Raw genomic sequence first — 13,433 nt, forward strand, 5'->3', positions numbered from 1 at the left:
CTGTCCCCTGCCTGCAGGTGAGGGGCTGCGTGCTGCTCCCCCCACCTTGGGCACCCGTCAGCTTCCTCCATGAGTTTTTGCTTCCAGCACCTTTAAATCACCGTTTCTTCTATCTGCTAGAGCAGCTCACTGCTTTAAGTTGAAAAGCCAAAAGCATACTGCAGAAACTCTTCAAAAAAACAGTATTTTCCCAGAAAAATATTATCTCCACTGCATTGATCTGTCCATCTATCTTAGCACAGAAATTCTTCACATACTGACCTCCTGACACAGCTCGTTTTTGTGGAGAAAACTGCCCCGAATTAGGCTGTTTTTTCTCTCTTCTTTCCGGATCCTGGAGGCTTTTATTTTTTTTTTCTTTTTCCAGCAGCCTGAGGCTGTGTGGGGCTCTCAACATGGTAATATCATATCTGTGTTTTGCTCTCACTAATCATCAGTCCAGCTCCCATTTTAGGACATATTTTCACTAAAATGCTGCCTTATTTGGCTTTTTCCTTTTGCCGATTCCGGTTACATCACCCACCAAGCAGTCGATTCAAATAAATATTGCCCCAGCTCATCACTGCCCAGCACCGCAGATGGGCTGCATGGGGGGGGCGTGGGGCCAGCCCGCGGGCAGTGTCCCCATGGCAGGGACAGGGATGGTGACAGCTGAGCGGTGTCCCCTTGGTGTCCCCCCAGCCCTCCAGGCCTTCCTGCAGAAACGTTCCTGGTGCCCAGACTGAGGAAGCAGGCGGACAGGAGGACAGGAGGACAGGAGGGCTGCTTCCTGCTGTGCAGCCAGGCCTCTTCTGCCCTTGCAGTAACAATGAGCCAGTTTCACAGCTTGCACAAGATTTTTGTTCTGAATCCTTCTCCCCTCAAACCATTACTTCCCAACGAATCCCATTGTGCCGTCAGACACAGGGGCCTTTTCCAGCCGTGTCAGAAGATGACGCCGAGGTTTCCCCACTGCTGTCCCTTGCCCTGCTCTGGCTGGGGACAGGCGGCTCTGGTCCCTGCTCCCAGCCGTGCTGGGAGCTCACGGCCCAACTCTATAAATCTCCTTTTGGCTGAAACCCCACTACAAAAAATCTGTGCCAAGAGCTAATTGGAAATAAAAAGAAGAATAATTCTGAAAAATCAGCTGAAGAGGGATATTTCTGGGTTAGGGGTATTTCCCGATTACATAAACCCAAACAAAATGAAACTCACATATTAATGACTTCTAAGAGATAAACCCATGTATTTTGCAACACTGGAGAATGAATCTGACTCATTTTGTTACAAGAAGCGGCTTTGCCAGCTCATGCTGCTGGTATATCCAGCAACCAAGAGGCCAAGGACTGGGAGGCGCGCTGCCACCAGCCCTGTGTGGCCACCAGCCCAAGGTGGCACTTGGTGCCCATCGCTCATGGAGGGTCCATCACGCCCGCCCCAGGAAACCCTATTTTGTACTGGTGATGGCTCAGGGAGGCATCCCAGGTGGAAAGAGAAAAATCTGAGCCAGCTTTGGGGCAGGAGGCAGGGGCTGCCGCCAGCAAGGGGATGCATGCAGAGTCAAGAGGAACCCGCGGCCCCTGGGAGAAGGCAGCGCCCAGGGGTCCCAGCCAGGGGAGCAGCAGGGAAGGTGGAGCACATTTTTCCAGTGGATGCTGCTCTGTTTATAATGAGAAACTAGAGACTGGAAAAACATCGCGGAATCCATATTTGAGGCAATATTCATGAAACGGCAGCAAAAAATTGTGGCAATCCCTTTGGCAGCTCCATGGGGGTTAGAGTTCCCTTGACTTCTCGCGTCTATTTTTACCACGGAGCAGCTCAGATGGTGAAGACATCAGCCAGCCGTGCTCGCCCTGGTGCATGGGAACAAGGAAATACCTCTCCCCCGCGCCCAGAAGGGAAGGAAGAAAGCCCTTAGAAGTGAATACAAGGATCCACCCGGCGATCAGCCCCGCAGGCACACGCCTTCATGCTTGCTCCCTGCCACCTGAGGCCATGTCCGGAGTCACTGCGAGAGGCAGCACAAGACCCAGGTCAGGGCAGTGCCTGCACAAAGGAGCTGGCTCTAGAATAAAGAGGCTACGGGAGGGCAATGCAGCTCACCCAGGGTGTTGGTTTGGAGGATGTGCTGAAGACACTCAGCATCCACTTGTGCCTAAGTGGCCGCACGCCGCCAGCAGCAGCACTCCCTTTGCGCCCCGGCAGCTGGCTGCTGCACTGTGTTCCTCTAGGAGCGGTTGGATCAGGGCGCTGGACACAGCTCTCTATTTATGAAACAAATACCTAGAGCCCTACTGCTTTGCTTTGCAGTTCAAGCCCTTGTAGCAAAATATTAGTTTTAGGCTTGCAGCTGACGCAGAGCTCTGGCTGTCGGAGACTGCCTTATCGGCGGCTTGGTGCCTGTGGGCAGACACGGGCAGCATCCCCAGGGCCGCAGTAAACCACAAAGCTTTCCTCGTCGCACCTGCTAAGTGAGACGGGAGCAGCAGTAAGACCAAATATTTTGCAAGGAAAATACTAATTAGACACAATCTGTAACCTACTGAAGTGCAGCATTTTCAGGCCTCCGTTCTTTTCTATTTTTTTTTCCCTTCTCTTCTCTTTCCTCCTGGCCATGCTACTCTGCTTCCCAGGACAGATGACATGTTTGTTGGCTGAGCTCCCAGCTACATGAGCTGTAGCTGGGAGCTTGCACAGCCTTATCAGTGTCAAAGCACAGAATAGAAGAGAAGCAATTTTATCATTTGCTCTCTGCTGTTTTTCTTCCTTCAGGGCTGCCCTTGCAACAGAAAAGTAACTAGTAATAGGGCAACATCTAGAAAGAGGTTTTGTGACTGTCGCGGCGCTCCTTGCTCTCCTAGGCAAGCCAAAGTCCCTAGCTCCCTGTGCAGCTCCTGGGTTCAGAATTACCACAAGGTCATTGCAGGGCTTGCTATCCTATAGGAGTGGGTTTTTAAGAACCAGAGGATACATTAATTGGTTCAGGCACTAGGAACATATGAAATGAATTGAATTTCATTTGGGGATTAATGAGGAAATCTAGGGAGGCTCCAGGACAAATTTGAGAAAATATGATAGCTGGAGTTAACTGAAGTGTTTCAACCGCATTTTTTTTTCTTAACTATTTGAAATTTGTTTTCTCAGAATCAGAGCTGTGATTTGGGCTCACACACATTGATTATATTTGATACTTCAAAACTAAATGGAGTTTTGCTTTCAAATGCAGTTAAATGCTGTCCAAAGATATGCAGATCATTTTCAGCTTTTTTTATTTTTACAGGAGTTTTCTGTTCCTTCTCTGCTTTTCCATTTTTCCGCTGGCTTTTCCCCAAAGCCGTTCTGGGAAACAAACAGAAGGAAGTGCAGAAAAGCAAAGCAAGACCCACTTTTGTGGCCGCTGCTCTCAGCGGTGGCTGGGGAGTCCCACACAGCTCTGCATGCCCTGCACAGACTGCATGCCCCGCACAGCCCTCCTGCACCCTGCACACCCCAGCTGAGGCGCTTCTGTCTGGGCAGAGAAATTCCTGGTTCCAAATTCATCGACCAGTAACGGGGTCCAGATGCCTGGGGCAGGCAGGAGCAGCTGTGATTCACCTGCAGCGCGGTGGTGCTGGGATGCTTGGTGTGAGTGCCTGCACGGCCTCTCTGCAACCTGGCCCCTGCAAGCCTTCGAGCAGCTGAGGACCCCCAGGAGGTGCCGGCCCTGATGTGGCTCGGGGCTGTGCTGGCCTCTCCCGGTGCCTTCGTTTTTTTCCCCTGCCCCAGCTCTCCCATTGCAGCTCCTACAAAGAGCGGAGCAATTGCAGTTACATTTCACCTCTGCTTTCAGGTGTGGCTTGTACACCTGCTCACAATAGCAGGGAAAGGTTTATGAGCTGTATGAAATAAAAATATATATTTTATTATAAGCCACTTGAAGGAAAATCTCCTTTCTGCATTAAAACAAACAGCACAAAGAAAATATTGGGGTTGTTTTCATCCTCAGAAGCACACGGTGCAAAAGCACTCCTATAAAATCATGGCAAAATGAGGAGCTGGCCTCTGCAGCGGGACTCGGTGGGTTTCAAAGTCTGTTCTTTGTAGTAAATCATAAAAAGAAATCCCTTCATCACTATTACAGACATTTGCTCAGCAGACATTAAAAAATGCAGTTGAAATTGAAAATGCTAAAATCCATCTGAAAGTTAGCCTGAGCCCTGGGACTGCTGTTAGCAGCTGCACGGTCACAGGTCGGTTTGTCCTGAAAAGTGCAAGAGCAGCAACTGCACCCAGCCGTGCTTGAGCCCAGCTTGGAGATAAATTGCATGAAATAATTGGATGTAATGAAACCTAGAGTAAGCCGGAGCCAGCCGATGGTACCCGTAAACTCATCAGCAGTCTTCAGCGCTGTGCAGCCGTGCTGCATGTGCTACAAACACCTGCACAAAGCTGGTGTAGGACACAAGGTGCTGGGAGCAAACACGGGGTGTGGAGAGCAGCACTGGGTGCAGATGCAACCACGGCCTCTGGAGAAGGGAAAGGCCTCTGGTGAGATCTTCCAGAGTTGACATTTTGGATGAGGGACAGGGCAAAAGGCAGACGCGGCCCCGGTGGCTTCCCATGACACCCGCTGCGACAACCACGGTGGCAAAGCCACCTCCCAGGGGATGGGGCCGTGGAGCGGGCCGGGGCAGCCCTGGCACAGCTAGAGCTCTGTGCCTCTCAGGAAGAAGCTGCAGGCTCTGGTAAAAGCCATTCACATCTGTCTCGAGTGGATTTGTGCTGAAAGCAGCCAGAATGACAAGACACTGAAAACCTGACGCTCCGCTGGAGGGCCGATGGTGCTGCACGCACGCTGCAGCCCCGCTTCCCGCTGGCTGGGAGCGGGCTCGGAGCAAGCTGGGGTCCTGCAGGGTGCACGAAGAAGATCTAATACGGAGAGGCTTGCTGCCTGAGGCCATTTTCAGCCCCTTGAAAATGTATTTTATCAGAGGCCCAGAGCAATGCAATTGCTTCCTGTTACAACAAAATGCATCTGGTTTGAGTTTTCCGATTTATCCCCTCGATCCCTGCCATGAGGGGCTGATGCTTTGCCAGCCTATTGTTTCCCAGTTGGAAACAGATGGTATGGTCTGAAAGTCTGATGGAGTTCAAAACCAGTCCAAAGCACTAAATGTCAACCTGCTGGCGGGGGCATTTTTGGGATCAGCCGCTGCCACCGGAGCGCCCTGGCCCCAGGACGGTGGCTGCACCGTGCACCTGGGCACAAGGTGCCGGACAGACGGACACGTGGACACGGCGGGACTGGTCCCTGCGCCGCCTCTGAGCCCACGGTGTGCAGGGCTCGCTCCTCACTCCTCTGCCAGGGGATAGGCAGATGAATGCTTGCTTCCGTGGCAGCCTTCCCGTACCTTTTTGATGAATAAGAGACCGTAAAGAGCAGCTACTTCAGGGAGGGCACATTTCTCCCGACACCGCATTTTCATCAGAATCATCTGAAACTTAGCTGTTGAGTATTGCAGGAGCTTCTGGCACTTCAAAATTTATCCTGAAAAAGGAATGAAAACATTTTTACCCCAGGCAACAACATTTGTAGGAAAGTCCTTGAATAATCCTGGCTTTCTTTTAGTGAAAATTCCACGGGCAAATTTTCTGGTGCTGTAAGTAAACACCCTTCCCCGAATCCGCCGTGCTGTGCCGTGGGATGTGTTGCCTGCAGCCCCATCTCTGGCAGCCTGGGCTCTGCAGCAGCCCGGCTCCCTCAGGCAGGCCCTCAGTGTCCAAAACTTGATGCCAGAACTTTCCAGTCCCAGCCGGGTGTCCAGGTTTTTCCCTGCTGCTGCAAATGCCTACACCCATGAAGAATCTAAACAACGATTTCAATCAAAGGATGCTTTCATGCTCGTTCAAACATGTAAGTCACCTGAGGGACTACTGACTGAGGTGTGATGACCAGAAATCTGATGCAAAACCTGAACACTGTGCCTTGCCGAAGTGCTTAAAGCCAGACAAAAAGAAACCAAACAGAATAACATACAGTGAAAGAAAGGTTTGCTCTCAAGGGTTTAAGAGTAGGTACAGCCTCAGATAGATGAGATATATTCAAACTACCCATAGAATATGAAAGATAAAAGGGTCGGGTTGATAGAAGTAAAACATGACAAAACAATTTGGGCCATTGGGGTATTCAAGCTGCACCCTACGCCTCCTGATAAGAAAAAGTAAACACCGGGATTCAATTTGCCTAAACTTTTGTCCTTTTTTTGGGGGAAAAAAAAAAAAGTCTTAAAGCATAGGATATTTATAACTTTTTCAGTTTGTTTGTACTGAAAAATGGAAGGGCTCTTCTGCTGGCTGCCGCCTGGAGCCTGCACATGCTGGCGTGCCCAGGAGCAGCTCCTGCCTCTGGCCTCGGGGCCACCGCGCTCCCAGCTGCACGTTAGAGCCCTGTTCTGCAGGTAGCACGAACATACCTGGGATTTTACTTCTGTGCGTAGCTGCTCCTGGAGCCCCAGGCTAAAATCTGCAGTGGTTGCAGACAACTCTACATGGGAGACCTCAGGATGACAAGTGGGCTTGTGAGCGCACCCATCACCACCAGGGCCTTTCCTGCTGCTGCACCGCTCGTGGCCAGATCCTGCACTCACAGAGGTGTTTTGCAAACGTAACAGCTGGACGCAGAAGATGACATTCTTCATGCTGATATGTCAAGGTAACACCTCCACATCCTTTGGGCAGCATTAATATTTGGACAGTGTTAATACATAAGCAGCACTTCTTAGTTTAGACTCCTGCCCCGTGCTCCGGTCCTTGCCAACCTGCGCGGCTCTGCCTGGATTCCCGCCCGCCCCGTACGTGGCACCGGGCTGGGGCCTGACACGGGCACTCAGCTCTCAAACAAAACACACAGTAATGTCTGTGGGAGTCACGCCTGAGTAGTAACCGCAGGAACAAGGCACCATTGTGGGCTATGGAGAAAAACAATTAATCCGATCAGCCAAAATATTCAGAGGGCACCTCTGCAAACACCCTTTTCCTCTCTGAGAAATAAAGAATGCTTCTAAGGCTGCTCGGAACTGTGCTCTGAATATTCATGGCATGCTGCTGGTCCTGAGGCACCGCTTGTTTGCATTAAGGATAAGGAAGGCCACAAACTATTAACCTCTGCAATTCAGCCTTCACTTCTCACATTAGTACGCTATGGAAAAAGTCCAGTGGCAGTCACAGCATATCAGTCCCAATAAGTGCCTGGTGAAAAGGGGCTGAACTCGGGTTCTGCTGAGCCCTTTTGGTTTGGGCAGAGCCCGGGGACTGTTCTGTTCTCCCTGGGCTCTGCCCCCCAGTACCCCGAGGCTCTCCCGCTGCCTTTGCCAGGCAGTTCTCCCTCCTGTCACCACGTGCAGCTGCTTCTCTGGGGCTGGCGACCAGCACGGGCTGTTATGTGTGGGTTATTACGTGAGGGATGTGGCATTACGGAGGGTGGTGCTGCAGAGATCGTGCTGCTGGAAGCAGGACGTTCCTCCCCAGAGTGAAAAACAAACCGGCAATTTGATCTTCAAAGACGGAAAACGTCATCCCCCAAACAACGCAGATCTGCTGGAATTGCATGTACTGTGTCAGGTGGAAATACAGGGAGTTATTCAGAAAAAGCACATTTTCTAGGACAAAACGGAGGAAGCCGAGGAGCACCCCCACCGCCCGACCCCAGGCTCCCTGGCAGCCTTTGGGTGCAGCCAGGCAGGGCTGTGGGCTGCAGGGCTCTGCCCGGCCCGTGCCTGCCTGCTCGGGGGCACCATGCCCGGCCTCGCCACGCTCCCAATGCCCTCCCTGGGTTTTTGCTCCTGGCGCTCGCCGGGAGATGCGGTTTGGCAGCACGGGGCGTGGAGACACCCTGGAAAAAGCAGCGCAGGGACAGTGCGGCGCTGTGCCGGCCGTGCCCGCTCGCACAACAGCCCTCTGTGCTCCGTGGTGCGGGAGGGAGCGCAGGCAAATTAGAGGCTGGGGAACAAAACGTTTCATTTTGGTTTGCAGCCGTGCATGTGCGAGGGCAGCAGGAAGTGCGTGTAGGGCTTTGGTTTGCCTCCCCCCTCAAAGGGAAGATACAGCTACCAGGATCATGCCCCTTTAGGGCCATGCAGACACCTTATGCGATCTGCACACAACCTGGCTCTCTTAATTTCTATGACTTATTAGTAGATTAGTTAATTTAAGGCTACTTGAATTTAGAGCTTCCTGGAGGAGGCAATTGCTCAGTCCCTGCACCATCACCAGAAAAGAAAAATCAGTACAGGTTTTCCTTGGGTGTGAAAAATGACCTTTCCCGTCTGAGTGAAGTCAGCGCTGCGACACCAAAGGCTGGAGCCCCGCCGCAGAACAGCTTTCCCGTCCCGGTTCTCTGAAAGGGCTGCTTTTCCAGCCTTGTCAATCCGAGGAAATTTATTTAGGCAGTCTCAAGGGAAGGCCTTGGCAAAGCATTAATAGGTTTCTGTTACAAAGGAGACCTTTATTCACTGCTCTTTAAGTTGGCCTAGGTTTTGTTAGGCTATTTAAGTTCATGCACAAAGAAAACGTCTGTCTCTGACAGTCTCAGTGCTTCAGCTCTCGGTGGAGGGCTCCAGAGGAATCTGCTGAGCCACCCGTGAGCCGCCCCGTTCGTCAGCGCCGCAGCCAGGCGCCGTGCCCTCACACCCTGCACCCACGTAACGCCACGGCAGTGGCCGCATGCACCGGACCGCAGGGAGCACCCTGCTCTGAGCCCCACGTCCTCAGGGCAGCCAAGGGTCTGATCCTGCAGCAGGCTCCTGGCCTAGCCGAGAGGCATGGGTGCGAAGCACCAAGGTGATTTAGTGGGGCAAATTCCTAGCAAAGGCAGTAGGAAAGCAATGGGAGAATTAGAGCTGCCACCAGGGAAATATTTCAGCGCTTTGCCCAACTTTAAAAAATCTGATTGAAAATAATGTGTCCGACCGACACAGCATTGTGCCCGCAGCCAGGTGGGTACGGGCAGCATGGCACTGTCCTCCCTGCTGGAAACAAAACACCGCCTTGGGCCAGAAAGCAGGGGTGGACTTGCCTCAGCACTCCTCAGTGCTCGGTCGGGGTACCTGTCTGCAGGACAGCTTCCACCTGGAAGCCACCTGAATGAGTATGAGTGGTTACCTGGATGCTAAACGTCGTGATTTGCTTAGGAGGTGCTCTGCTTCCCAGGTGGGCAGAAACCATTTCTCTGCAGCTTCATTTTGTTAGCAGTGCAGTGCAGCACGTGGCTATCTGAAGTCACAAATCCAGCACTGCTGCAGGGTGTGAGGTAGAGGGGAGCAGCGCCGTGAGATAAGCATGGGGCCACAGCATCTGCAGGCGCCTGTGCAGCAGCCCTCGAAGTAAGGAACAACCCATAACAACCTGACTGTGGAGAGATTTACTTTTCTGGTGATTTGGCTGAAGAAGTTGAGTTAAAAAGTAAATAAAAGCTCAAATTAGATTTATATAGGCATAATTAACCTCACTTTTTATCGAATAACACATACCCATATGAGCTTTATTTAGCTTGACGAAAGCAGCAGCTGCTGCAAGGCTCTGGAAGAGCTTTTCCACTGAAACACACGAACACTTCATGAATACTTGTTTTTGCACCTCTAAATTTCTCCTCTCTGGGGCTTTTAAGCAAGTTTTATTGTACTGTTTATATAGCCACCTCAGCCTGCCTTTGGTTTATGTTTTTCTCACCTGAAGCCACTGAATTTTGAGTGTTTTTAGATATAGGCATCTGAAATTACATTCTTCTAAGAATTGATTGCAATAGTAAAACTCAAAGGTTCTGTTTCAGGCAATTGTCTTGCAACCAAGTATCTGACTTCTATTGAGTTATAACAGAGATCAACAAGTTTTCTATGGCTGTCTGCTACCACCAAGGTAAATAACAAGACCCCCACCAATTCCAACAAATCGGGACCTAGTCAACTCGCTGGAAAAATACCCAAGTAACCACAATTCTTCCTGGAATACATTGCAGAGGAGAATGCTATACAGCTTTTCTCGCCTAGAATGAGATGAAATGCAGCCCTAGCACCATCAATCAAAAATGTCACCTCTCGAGCCAGGCCAAACCAGCCTCCTTCAGGTTAAGAACCAAAACCCTGCAGAGCAGAGCTCCTGTTATATGCTGAACCATGCCTGGCAGAGAAGGATCACCAGCCGTGATTTCTGCACGACCCCAGGAGCACAACGGGTGCAGAGCTGGCCCCCAGCCCACACTTCATCCCTGCCTGGCAGACCCCAGCGCTCACCCTTTCACCACCCATTTGCTCCTGATGACAGAGGTTTCCCTTTGTGGGTTCAGGGCCCGTAAATAAATCACAGGGCCCAGGTGTTTTCCACAGAGCTCAGGGGGAAATCGTTAAAAAGCTCCAGAGCTCCCTGCGCTGTGTGTCTGGTTGGAGGGGCCTGTGCAGAGCCGTGGTGAGAGCGAGGCTTGCTGCAGGACTCCAGCCACGAGAAGGGCACACTCACCAGCCGTGTTGTCAGATAAGATGGAAAAGTCCATCCTTAGCTCAGCTTCTCTGCCCTTGCCGAAGGCAGCTTGTTTGGCTAAAAGCAAAACAGGAAAAATAGAAAAGTGATGTATTATTCACTTACACTCCCCAAATGACCACAGAAACCTACGCTTTTGATTGATACGGACACAGCCAGGGTTAAATGCTGTGCTCCTGCCCAGAGGCTTGGTTTTGGGCACGTTGATGCCCAGTGCAGAGCAGAGCCATGCACTCGCTCAGTGCCATCCCCAGAGACACCACGGGCAGCTGGGCAGCGGGCGTCCTGCCAGCAAAACCCCACCGAGTCATGCACAGGCAGCCCCGTCTCCTTCCCAAATATTGAAAAAAAAATAAAAAATGGGGTACCACAAATAAGACAGCCCTGCAAATATTTTCAGGTTCAGAGCAGTTAAGCTGTGAAAAACTCAACTTGCAGAAGCTGCTCATGTGTGGTTTGTGGCTTCTTGCCCAGCCCGCGGGGATTTTCTCGCCCTGCCGGCACTGGGAGAAGAACTGGAAGCTGGGGCTGGGACTGGGGCAGGGGAGGGCAGGGCATGGAGCCCCCGCGGCCTCGCACTGCCGCTGCACAGCAGTGATGAGAGTACTGTTGGAGTGGTTCCTCCCTGGGACCATCTCGAGGAGATGCTGCAGGTAACTGCGCTCACTGCATGATTCACCCCAAGTAACAGCACCAGGCAGTGAGTGAGCTTCATGCCGACAGAAACATTCAAACACCAGCAGGACCATACTGGGTACATGACATTGTCAGGAAGATTCGCAGCAATCCCTTCTCTTCTGGCAGTCAGCTCCTGGCCGTCACACGTGTGCAGGCATTTCTGCCCCAAAGTGCAATTTTACATTAATTGCGTTTCTCCCCAGCCTCCTGACCCAGGCTCTCTGCTGTTTCAGGCTCTGCCTTCATTCTGTTGAGTCCCATTTCACCACCGCCTCACGGCGTGCTCCGGCCCGGACGTGGCAGAGCAGCAGCACCTGGCCCTTCCTCCCGCCCTCCCTCATCCTCGCCCCGCTGCAGCCTGGCAGCGGGCGCCACGCTCCCCGTGCCCCCGGGGTAACATCACCACCCCAAGGGCAGGAAGGGACCCAAAGCAGGACATCAGAGGCTTTCATACTGAGAAACAATTTATTTTATAAAGTTTTAGAAACGTTTTCATGGTTAGGAGCATAGGGACAGAAGCAGTAGGCACAGATGCAGAGGCTGGGAATGCTTTTCTGACCAAAGCCACTCTGAAAGTCGCCCCCAAGCAGAATCCTGGGCACGGAGAAAGGAACAGGTACCTTACGTTGTTCGTGCTCCCAGGTGCCTGCCCGCAGCCAGACGAGATGCTTCTCCTGAGCTCAGTGTGGCACAACCACGGCTCGGCCTCCTGCTGTCCCACAGGCCTTGGAGATGCCCGTTCCCGCTGATGTGGTCCGAGCATCCTGGGGGTGCCCGAGGTCGCCTGCCCACTCCTGCTGCCTGCTTCTTCCTCGCTTCTTATTTCATCTGTCTGTCCGACGAGAAGAGCCTCACCCCTTTGTTCAGAACTGCGGTGCTGCTGGCAATGCAGCGCGCTGAGACCTCTGAAGGGCACCTAGCACTGCTGTTGAGGTGCAGGCACATCAGGCCTCAGCAAGATGCAGCCAAGCTCTGTAAGCACAGGGGCTCACTTACAGCACCCTCCGTCAGAGACTTGCTGCAGGCCGGGCAGGAAATAACGTTAAATAACATTAACTGCCCGGTGGTTTGGGGCACTGTGTGGTGACATTTTCAGCTGGCGTCTCAAGGCATCCTGTGCCTGCTGACTGCCACACAGGCAGCCAACGCCGCGCGGCGTTCTTGATAGAGGAGCTTTTATTTGAAACAAAGGACTGGGAACAGCTGTGGTACAAGATACATTTCAACAGTCACACAGCACAGTCTGCCCACAGGCGATTCCCGTCACACAAAGTAACCCTGTGAGACACCTCCACTTCTATTAATTTTGGAGAGATCCTCTGTATGTTGCTCGCCGGTGACTCCCGGTTAGACAGAGCAGCAAACCCATACAAATTTAACTTTCTTGGTAGCTGGAGCTCGTGACACACAGAAGGCGCTGCAGCAGCCTCCTTCGTTCCAGGCGATAAACCCCAGTGGCAGCGTCTTCGCTTGGGGTGTACGTCTTCTCACGCTTACACCGAATTTCAATTTTAATATCGAAACTAAAGACTCACATATGATTTGAGCTGTTAGATGCATTAATTTCACGCTTTTGCTCCTGACACTTGAGAGGCACAGGATTTTGTTAAGCTGTTTAAGTGCAGTACATTTTTCAGCAGACAGTATTTTACAAGCTATAGGAATACCTAAAAGGCTCAGGTGGACGCCAGCAGTCCAAATAGCCTGAAGCAATATCTGTATGCTGAAAGAGGGACTTCAGAGGAGAAGAATTACAATTCATATATTACAAAATCAAAACCCAAACCAGAACACGCTACAGGGGTATCTTTTTTCCACATAGCCAAATAAAGCCATTAGTGACGAGGACTGCATTAACGCAGACAGGCTGCATACAAAGTTGGTGCTACTGGGTGCGGACTGTGACCAGAGCCCAGCAGGACAAACCCACGCCAAAGGCACTAGCACTGAGGGCTTTGGGGCAGGTGCTGCCCCACGGACACGGCACCCGCATCCTCCTGTCCCAGGCGTGCTGGCCGTGGGAGCTGGGAGCAGTGCCACCCCTTGCTGCACAGGGGCACAGCCGGAGAGTCCCGTCCACGTGGTTTGAGCGACTGATGCTCAAAACCCTTCTTCTCCTTCCACATCCAGGAGGGGCCCAGACGCGCGTCCCCCAACCCAGGGACACGGCCTAACCACCCCCTGCAGCTTCTTCTGGGCCACCCTGCCTGGTGCACACCTCGACACCGACCCCAGCTTCAATACAAGGGTGAGGCGGCTCTGGA

The 13,433-nt window shown here is 52.1% G+C and overlaps 1 long non-coding RNA gene across 1 annotated transcript; it reads right to left on the bottom strand.

Annotated features, from left to right (window-relative positions):
- Window positions 1-342: 342 nt before the first annotated feature.
- Window positions 343-10,550, bottom strand: LOC118248260 (uncharacterized). The gene is made up of 2 exons (XR_004778699.2): window positions 10,471-10,550; window positions 343-5,509 (listed from the first exon to the last, which is right to left on the bottom strand). It is a non-coding gene; the product is annotated as an uncharacterized LOC118248260 (long non-coding RNA).
- Window positions 10,551-13,433: the final 2,883 nt, after the last annotated feature.

Source organism: Cygnus atratus, chromosome 10, assembly GCF_013377495.2.
Source record: "Cygnus atratus isolate AKBS03 ecotype Queensland, Australia chromosome 10, CAtr_DNAZoo_HiC_assembly, whole genome shotgun sequence".
Lineage (NCBI taxonomy): Eukaryota > Metazoa > Chordata > Aves > Anseriformes > Anatidae > Cygnus > Cygnus atratus.